This window comes from Lipophrys pholis (genome assembly GCF_963383615.2).
Source record: "Lipophrys pholis genome assembly, chromosome: 18".
NCBI lineage: Eukaryota > Metazoa > Chordata > Actinopteri > Blenniiformes > Blenniidae > Lipophrys > Lipophrys pholis.
In genome coordinates, this window is record NC_137646.1 from 23,733,520 (window position 1) to 23,743,682 (window position 10,163).

General features: G+C 42.7%; 1 long non-coding RNA gene across 2 annotated transcripts in view; it reads right to left on the reverse strand.

Moving 5' to 3' along the window:
* Positions 1-10,023: 10,023 nt before the first annotated feature.
* Positions 10,024-10,163, reverse strand: part of LOC308123792 — an 8,290-nt gene continuing 8,150 nt past the window's right edge. The window contains exon 3 of one of the 2 annotated variants that reach the window (XR_013936255.1): positions 10,024-10,163. This exon is cut by the window's right edge and continues 1,194 nt beyond it. This is a non-coding gene — a long non-coding RNA (uncharacterized lncRNA). The other variant, XR_013936256.1, reaches the window with a different exon arrangement.

Consider the following 10,163-nt stretch of genomic DNA (forward strand, 5'->3'; position numbering starts at 1 on the left):
CACCTTAACTAAAATATGTTTGACACTCCTTTTCTAAATTTAGCTCACGCAACAGTGCTTATAGACACTCGGGGTAGAAAGTAATAGATTACAAATATGTTACTGTAGTATTATCGGCAATTTGAAATACTGTTGTGTCCCTTTATTCTTGCTTGATTACAACTAAAGTACTCAAGTTAAAAAACACTACATAATTTTATAAATATAAATACGTTTTTACTTTTTCCCACAAATCATTATTATCACGCTGATTAAGAAGTATTTTTTTTGCTTACTCTTCATGAGGAAATACTGTTTAAGAAATACACAAGTGAGAGCAGAAAGTAATTTCCACAGAAAGGAAGTGAAATTTACCTTAACTACAAAATATATATTTTTTAACACCAAGAACAATAATATTTAAGCTCTGGTGAAGTTAGATGAGAAAATAATAATAAGGTAAAAAGTACTTTTAATGCCGTTTTAATCAATTTTCCAAGTATTTGACCCAAAACACTGGAAAAAAAGAAGTATGATTTCCAGGTTGTGTTCAGCCTGCAGGAGTCCCAGGGGGATTTAGAAACATAATCCCATCAACTCTGGGTTAACCCGGGGTGAGACCTGCTTTTATCCAACGTATAGGACTTTCAGGTCAGCCACACATGTGATGTGAAGTGGTGAGCACTGTCAGCTCACAGTGAGAGGGACCCCGGTTTGAGACTGTATGCTTTTCCTGTGTGTGTGTGTGTGTGTGTGTGTCTGGACTCCCGGAGAGTTTAACGTGGCTCTCTGATGACAAGTGTAAAAAGAATGCAACGTATTTCTAATTTTCCGACCTTGGATCGCACTGTTTGTAGTCGACTTAGCAGATAAAATTCTCCACAGGCAACAGAAGTACCTCAACACCTTTTCAATATATAACTGAAAGAAATTTCTCTCTTGAAAATTTTCAGAAGTGAAATTGCAGCTAGATTTTTTTGGTGTTTTATAAAAAAAAACAAAAAAATTAAACAGTGTTGAAAAAGAGTTCAATAAATTATAGGTATGATATCATGATAATCATATTTTATTGCCGTAAAACAGTAAAAATATGGGGGTTTTTTTGTTTCTTTTGCCATTATTTCACTAATAGACCTGAACTAAATACTGTTAAACATAAAGAAAAGTATTGTCTTTGATGTATCTGTAGGTATAAATATAAATACGTGGATTCATTAAGTTTTTCTCACATTGAAATTTGTGTAAAAACGTCAGATATTCCCTCTGAGATGATTTCAGGGTGTTTTGCAGAGCTGATTACTTTGTCTGCTCATGTGAAAGACGCTTTGGTTCGTCCTCCTCACTCACTGATGGAAACCAATCTCCCTCCTTTAGATTAGACTGTGATTGTATCGCTGAGATTGAACGCGTCGCAGCTGATCGCTTCAGGAAGTGTTGGTTTTAATTCGAGCACAGGAGGGTCAGATTAAAGCCCGATCAGGTCAAACAAACACGGAGGACTTCAGAAACAGTGACTCTTTGTTCCATTAACAAGCATTTCATTCAATCAGTTAACATTTAGGACTTTCAAATAACTCCTCAATGTTTCATGTTTCTTTCATTCTAATGGACCGAAATGTTAAATCTGTGTTCAGATTTGACCTAAAAAGTGATGAATTTATTTATTTATTTGTCTTAAAATTTGCGAATTCGGCTAAAATGTCTTTAAATCAGTTTCTATCTCTAATAAAACACCTCATGTGTTTGTTACGATGGTGTTGAGGTACGGCCAAGGTGTTAATTCAATCAAGAAACAGCAGTAATCTGAATTAATCTGCTGGTTTTTGAGGATCTCATGTCCTGAAAGCACTTTAAAGAGAACGGCTCAGCGGAGGCTGTTTGCAGAGGTCACCGGTATTTCCACCATCGAGCGGCTCCTGTTTAATCAGACGTGTGTGTGTGTGTGTGTGTGTGTGTGTGTGTGTGTGTGTGTGTGTGTGTGTGTGTGTGTGTGTGTGTGTGTGTGTGTGTGTGTGTGTGTGTGTGTGTGTGTGTGTGTGTGTGTGTGTGTGTGTGTGTGTGTGTGTGTGTGCTTGATTAACTCAATGGACCGTTCAAGTAAAAGCAGACATGGCTGAGGGGGTGCGTGAGAAAACCCTGGAGACATGGAGGAAGACGAGGGACAGAAAAAGACTAACATCCATCTAACATCCAGAATATAGAGCATCTTCCTCCCACCAACGGATGTAAGTCGTTTGACTAGTTAAACACAAAAACTCACCAATGCTGGTTTGTAATGGAAAATTGAAAACTGCTGATAAAAGCTGGGATCATCTGAAGACGTCCAATATCTCCCTCACACACACACACACACACACACACACACACACACACACACACACACACACACACACACACACACACACACCCTGCCAGGTGGCAGACTGAGGGGTGTAAGGCACAGAGATGCTCCTGATAAGGCGGTTTAATGAGTAACTCTGCTGTTTCAGGTTGTTTGCTGCCCAGTGGAGGGAAAATGGAACAATAACATGCGAACACACAGCTAATGGCTGCCGTACCAGGCAGGGAGGATGTAGGGAGGCTGTAGCTGTAGGGAGGATGTAGGGAGGCTGTAGCTGTAGGGAGGATGAAGGGAGGCTGTGGGGAGGATGTAGGGAGGCTGTAGCTGTAGGGAGGCTGCACCTGTAGGGAGGATGTAGGGAGGCTGTAGCTGTAGGGAGGATGAAGGGAGGCTGTAGCTGTAGGGAGGCTGTAACTGTAGGGAGGCTGCACCTGTAGGGAGGATGTAGGGAGGCTGTAGCTGTAGGGAGGATGAAGGGAGGCTGTAGCTGTAGGGAGGATGAAGGGAGGCTGTGGGGAGGATGTAGGGAGGCTGTAGCTGTAGGGAGGCTGCACCTGTTGGGAGGATGTAGGGAGGCTGTAGCTGTAGGGAGGATGAAGGGAGGCTGTGGGGAGCATGTAGGGAGGCTGTATCTGTAGTGAGGCTGTAGCTGTAGGGAGGATGTAGGGAGGCTGCAGGGAGGCTGCAGCTGTAGGGAGGATGTAGGGAGTCTGTAGGGAGGCTGCAACTGTAGGGAGGCTGCAGCTGTAGGAAGGATGTAGGGAGGCTGTAGCTGTAGGGAGGATGTAGGGAGGCTGTAGGGAGGCTGCAACTGTAGGGAGGATGTAGGGAGGCTGTAGCTGTAGATAGGATGTAGGGAGGCTGTGGGGAGGATGTAGGGAGGATGCAGGGAGGCTATGGGGAGGCTGCAGCTGAAGGGAGGATGTAGGGAGGCTGTGGGGGGGGGGATGTAGGGAGGCTGTAGGGAGGCTGCAACTGTAGGGAGGATGTAGGGAGGCTGTAGCTGTAGATAGGATGTAGGGAGGCTGTGGGGAAGATGTAGGGAGGCTGCAACTGTAGGGAGGCTGCACCTGTAGGGAGGATGTAGGGAGGCTGTAGCTGTAGGGAGGATGTAGGGAGTCTGTAGCTGTAGGGAGGATGTAGGGAGGCTATGGGGAGGCTGCAGCTGAAGGGAGGATGTAGGGAGGATGTAGGGAGGATGTATGGAGGCTGCATCTTTAATTTTTACCTTCGTCAACAAAAGTTGTGCCAAGAAGGTTGTGTTTTGGTCTGTCTGTCTGTAGTGATAAATATTTTGAGAGGCCGAAGGAGGTGAAGGAATCCCTCCATCACAACACCGAGCTCGCCAGCCCGGTCCTGTTTTTCAAACCTGCTTTGAATTTAGTGACGGCAGCTCTGTTATTCTCACGCGGATCGCTTGGCGCCCTCGTCATGTGATGAAATCTGAGATCACGTCGAAAAACATTTCTGTCCGTTTGGCCGAGGAGCGAGGCGGCCAATTAGAGCAGAGAGATGAAAGCCGGCAGATCACTGCTGCTTCAAAGCGAAGACGACACACACGTCGGATTCCTCCACAGGATTTACACACAAACGGCCGCGGAGCTGGAGGGAAGCCAGACCTCATCTGACTAATGCGCTGAGCTGGCACTTTCCTCTCAGACGACGTCCATCACCTCTTTTACTGTGGCTGCAGCATGCCCCCCCCCCCCCCCCCCCCACCCTACTACTACCCAAATCTCACCTGCTTTGACTGGCAAATTTTTCTCATATCTTTGCGATCTTTGCAGAAACGTTTTGACGAAGCGTCACCAAAAGTCGCAGCAAACTATTACAACTTTTTTTTTTTTTTTTTTTTTGCACGTTTCACTGTGTTTATTGTCAACGTGCTCCCATCCTCACTGAAATCCCATCCCGCATTGACCGGTAGATTATTTCCAAATTGTTTTAGCGGAACAATAAACCGGCGCCCAGGATTATCTTTTGCTCTTGGCCTCTTAAAGGGCCAGGCTCGCAGAATAGCGCGCAGAGCTCCCGGTGCACTTTAATGAAAAGAAAAGAGTTTTTGTACGATACAATCCGCCGTTGTTTCATCAGCGTCACGCACATTAATGAACGGTTCCCAACTCTTTCTGCAGCCTGGAGGTTTTCACATGATGGGATTGGTGTGACTCTACTTGTCCTCTCAAAGTCGAATATCTTGTTTTTCCCCCTCTTCAGGTTTGTTTTTTTTGTTTTTTTTCTCTCTCTCTCTCCTGACCTCGTTGTGTGAGGTTTCCTCTGGTTACACTCGACTCAACCCCTCCACCTGTGTGAGTCCAGAAGACACTCGCCTGCCAGCGAAAAGAGACCTGCTCTGTAACTCGATGACACTCGCTGGATGCAGACAAAAGGCACGGCGGCACGGAGGCGAGTGGGGTTGGCCGATCAGACGGAGGCAGAAGTTAGGAGGAATCAAACAAAAGAGGGGAGGACCGGGAGGAGCCGCCCAAACAGAAAAACCTGTGACTGCTTCCACAACACGGTGTAACCGAATATTAGACTAAACAATGCACATCGGTTGACTTTGCGCAGCGTCAAGGCTGAGGAGGAAAAAGTTTGTTCTTTCCAGACACGGTCGGGAGCGGCCTCGGTGACGTCGAGTGTTTTTCCTAGAAACCTCAGACGGAGCACGTGTTCACGCCGATTCATATCTGTGAAGGCTTATTTTCAGGAAGGGGGGGAGAGAGAGAGAGAGAGAGCAGGTCAGGGAGAAGATGTTTTGAGACGGGGAGGAATGTGTGAGTGAAGAGTCGTGGAGAACGAGGAGGAGGAGGAGGAGGAGGAGGAGGAGGAGGAGGAGGAGGAGGAGGAGGAGTGGTAATTCGAGCCATGTGTTTACCGTGTCCCCAGAAACACACGAGTTCCTGGGACAACGTGTCCGGAGACACAAACGAGCGCGATTCCTCCCAAACACACGAAAGCTGGACGTGATTTTTATTGTTTATTGTTTATTGATGGAGAAACGCAGCTTGTATTTCACTCTAATAGTCTAATTTTCTACTTTAATTCACAGCATCTCTTTGTTTTCTTCAGACGGATTGTACACTCTAATAGTACAACATAATAAAAGCACTGAATCAACTTATGTTTAAAAAAAAAAAAAAAAAGAATCTGACGCTTCTCAGTTCAATTAATGCAAATTAGTCAACATTGTATTAGTACAGAAGGAAGTTTCCTCAAGTCATTTGCTTTAAAATTTTAGTTTTCTAAGTTATTGTCACTCTTTATGATCGAATTCAAATGGTGCACGTTTAGTATTTAATCATATTCAATCAACACCAACTAGAATAGAATTGAACCTGCTTTATTAATCCCAGGAGGGAAATTCTTTTTAAAAAGTTGCTCAACACAGAATAGAATAAATTGAACAGAGAAGAAAAGTGGACTTGATTTACTGGAGTTGAAACAATAAAATGTCTTAAAAAATAAATACATTAAGTTTTACAGTGTAAATTTATGGTAAATGTACATAAATGTAAAAAAATAAAAAAATTGAATGCTGAATTTAAAAAAAAATTTTTTTCAACAATTCAAGATTTTATTTATTTATTTATTTATTTATTTTTTTGTTCTTTTTTTTCTTTCTTTTTGCTTGCTCTTTATTCTTGTTAGTGACAAATGTGTTGCATGAAGGACTTTTTTTTTTTAAAACACATTCTTCCGGAAATAGGCCCCATTTTTAAATGAAAATGGAAATTGTCCATTGTGGTGTTTCGGGTGTCTGTTTCCATGACAACTGTCCTGGGAGTCACCGAAAACGTTTTGAAAACTCTCCGACTCCGTCGCCGTGGAAGTGGAAGTGGAGGAAAAGTGAAAAGCCGTGGTGAATACTTCATGTGTGAGTAGATGAACAATTAAAAAAAGGGAAATATGAATAAAGCTTTTTGGTCTTTATATGGTTTTAACTTGTTATGGCTGTTTTACTTTTAAGAACAATCCTTTTAAATAAATACTGAGGTCATCAGTTAAGTCTTTCTGTTTGCGTGTCCTCCCTGAGGACTGTGATGTCCTGTCCTGGGACATTAGTCAGTGGAGTTTAAATGCTTTTGGACCAAAAAGAAAAAGATCTGTTGACTCTTTTCATTCTCGAACACGAAGAACCAGGCAATGTGCAGTTTGTCTATTTCCACTGAATTCTCATGCATCTTCGTCCAGGCTTGATATTATCTGAAGCGTGCGCTCTACATCTGTCACTCAAACCCCCGTCCAGTCACAACTCGCCGGCTTTTCACGCCTCGGCTCGTCTCTCTGGGGCGAACCATTCACACAACCTGCCATCACATCTCACACACCGGCCCGGTGCTTCCTCCACCACTTCCTCCTGAATCGATTGGTGCTTTGCCTTCAGCATCCTGATTGGATCACGCCGGCGCAACGAGGACGTCTGATTGCAGCTTTGCCCTGCGTGTAATGTAATCAGCCCACGTGCAAGCAAAAGTGTGGGAGAGCTTAACGGGGGTCCGAGGGCTTCGCCTTTTCCGAGGTTTTAACCCCTGCAGGTCAATGACGGCGAGAAAACATGTAAATGGTTCTATTAAAAACGCTCGTATTTACAGCAGAATTCACCGGAAGCGCAGCAGAGACGAGTTACATCACAGATTATTTTCAAAAAGGTTGCAAAAATAAACTTTATTCATGTTTTTCCCGTTTAACTTTTTAACCCTTTTAACTGCCAAGTGGTGTCTTTTCATATTTTCCCCGAACTAACAATGGTAAATTAAAGGAAACGCTGGAATAAAGGAAAAAAGCACAGTTGTGCTTGTTTGTAGTATTTCTAATAATAACATGAACTCAGTCGCTGCACCTTTATTTATCTTAAGATATTAAAAAAACAAACCTGCCTGAACATCCACTGTAAACAGACAACTTGTGCAAGCCGAGGTTTCTATATTTAAACGTGAAGCCAATAAGTGAAGGAAGTCACAGTTTGTGTACTCTTGTGTAAAAAAAAACCCCTCCACAGCCCTCTTTGTAATGTAGGTCAGCAGTGCTCAATAATGTATCTGCAATCTTTAAAGGGGGGAAGGTGAAGCCCGTCTGGAGCAAGTTCCAACTGAGAAGGAGGGCAGTGGTGGCCTCCAGGTTCACCGGTTTGATTCCCACAGCTGACATAAAGGTGATGCTGCCATGAAATCCATCAAACTCGTATTTTTGGGGACATTTCACTGTGTTTTGCAGCAGAATGTATCTTTAAAATTGGCTTTATGTTGAGATTGTAGCACATTTTCTGTAATAATTGCCTGGTTTTGGAAAAATCTTGATGTTTTTCTCACGCACTGTCTGCACAACGACAAAGAAAAACTTTAAAATTTAAATTTAAAGGCACTATTTCTCTGTTTTCTGACAAGCCTGAAATGTGACAGTGCATCTTTAGAATTCCCTTTATTTTATGGGCTAAGTTACTATATAGTTCTTGTTTTCTTGATTTTTGACAGAAACATTTACAGAAAACATCACTTTTCTGATAAAACTGCATTTTCTGCAAGACACCTGCATCATGACGTGATTAGAGGTTTTTCATCCTATATATTGTGTATTTTTGGTCAGTTTTATACCTTCCACCAGATTTCTTTTATTATAAATAACATTTTGATGTTACTGATACTGATATGATTTGTTACTAATGCTGATACGATGCTGATATGATATAATATGATATGTTATCAATACAATACCAATTTCTATTTTAATACGATACAATACCGATACTGATATGCTACAATGTTACTGATACGATACCAATACTGATGCCAATCCATTATTGCAACAATCCCTGTTTAATGTGCTATGATACTGATACAATAGCAATACCGATATGATACAATACTGATACTAATACATGTTTTTGCCCTGTAGGAATAAACCACGCAGGGAGAACATGCAAACTCTGCACATTCTCCAAACACCAAGCCAGACTCGAAAAGGGAAACTTGGAACCGTGAGGCCAGAGTGTTACCCACGATATCTACTGCCGTCTCCTGAATTAGACTTGGGCAACTTTACAGAAATTAGCCAAGTGATGTTTTCACAGGTAGGATGAGGATGGGGATCATTTTAAACATTTAATGAGGTTTTAAATGAAATATTATTTAGTTGTTGTTTCACTGGGTTGAAGCAAGTTTTCAGAAAATGCGTGTTGTTGTTTTCACTCCTCCTAAATCCTCGCAGTAGATGTGCTTAGTCATGTTTTGGCCCTCAGTGTGACGTACTTGCCCTTTCCTGTCTTGAATTACAAAAGTGGCGATACAAGAGTCCTGCTATTATTTCCAATTGACACTAAATATAATAATATCACATATCGTGAAAGCCAGAAAGAAGTCCAACGTACAGCACGTCCTCTTGACACATTTAAAAACAATAAGCAACAACCTGTCATTTAATCACAACCTACATGTAGTACGAATAAGACGGAATTTTTACAAGTGCAATAATCCTAATCAGCTGAGCGTGTGTGTGTGTGTGTGTGTGTGTGTGTGTGTGTGTGTGTGTGTGTGTGTGTGTGTGTGTGTGTGTGTCAGCATAGTGTGTTTTCTTCCTTCATCCTGAAACAACCCGACCAAACTGCTTCCTCTTTCTGGGAGCAGGGGCCGAGCCGGACTGATAAACCACTCAAAACATTTGTTTTTCACATGAGGCAGCACATAGTGTGTACCCTCTATCTGTGTGTGTGTGTGTGTGTGTGTGTGTGTGCACTGTACGTATTCATTTCCCTCCCAGCCCCTCCCAGACTGTCAGCGCCGCCTGGACGAGGCTGTTTTTACTGAAGTCTGGCTGAATCCAGTTCACGCTGCTTCAAGACTCAACCTCCTCATCTTACTCCCCCCCCCGCCCCCCTCCCCCCTCCCCCCTCCCCCCACCCCCCATCCCCGACCCCCCCCCCCCCCCCCCCACCCCCCCATCTTGTCATTTCTTGCTCTGCAGTATCTCTGTTGTGGTGGAGAAAGAACACCGCGGACTGACGCTGGAGCTCATTTCTGCTTCCAGACTTTACTTTACTCGACAGTTGCCATGTGATTTTGTACAGTTCGTTCAGATGTTTGTTCGGACCCTAACCCAGCAGACACCCTGAATTAGACCCACAGATGTTGTCTGAGCTGCAGTTGTTTATGGCAATTTGATGAATTGCTTGAATGGTGGTTGAGTTTTACCTCGACAGCATGACTCCTGCAGTTTTTCTTCTTCAATAAACACTCTCAATCCTTATTTCATATTGTCCAAGTCCGCTCAAGCAGTACTTTATAGCATGCAGGCTTTACATGATCCATTCCATAAGCATTAGTTTTTAAAATTTTAACTCCTACTTTAAAGTAAGTCATTCAGAATTAATCCATATCAGGAAAAAGGGCAAAGCTACAGCTGCTCACTACACTAAGAGTGTCTGGTTTCGTGGTATTAAAGCAAATCAACACGGTTTTAATTCAGTTTCCTCTGATTTATCTACATGCATTATGTAAAGGCATAGCAGAAAGTAAATATACAGCATGTTTTCATTCTGCTTTTCAGAGAGATATTCACTGTGCAGCCATGCTTCACTGGAAATATCCATTATGTGAGTGAAATACTCAAATAATATAGTAAAAAAGATACAACTTCAACCAAGCTGCTCCCGTCTCCATTGTTATTGTCACCAAATTCTTCTGCAATCAAAAGTCTCAGGCTTCATAGGCTGTCAATCCTCCTCTATATTGGTTTTTATTTGTATTATGTAGTACATTATATGTATTTACAGTCCTATGCGTTACCAGCGTCATAATCGAGTATTTCTTTCATATTCAGTCCACTAGAGGGCGGACAAGCACGGTTA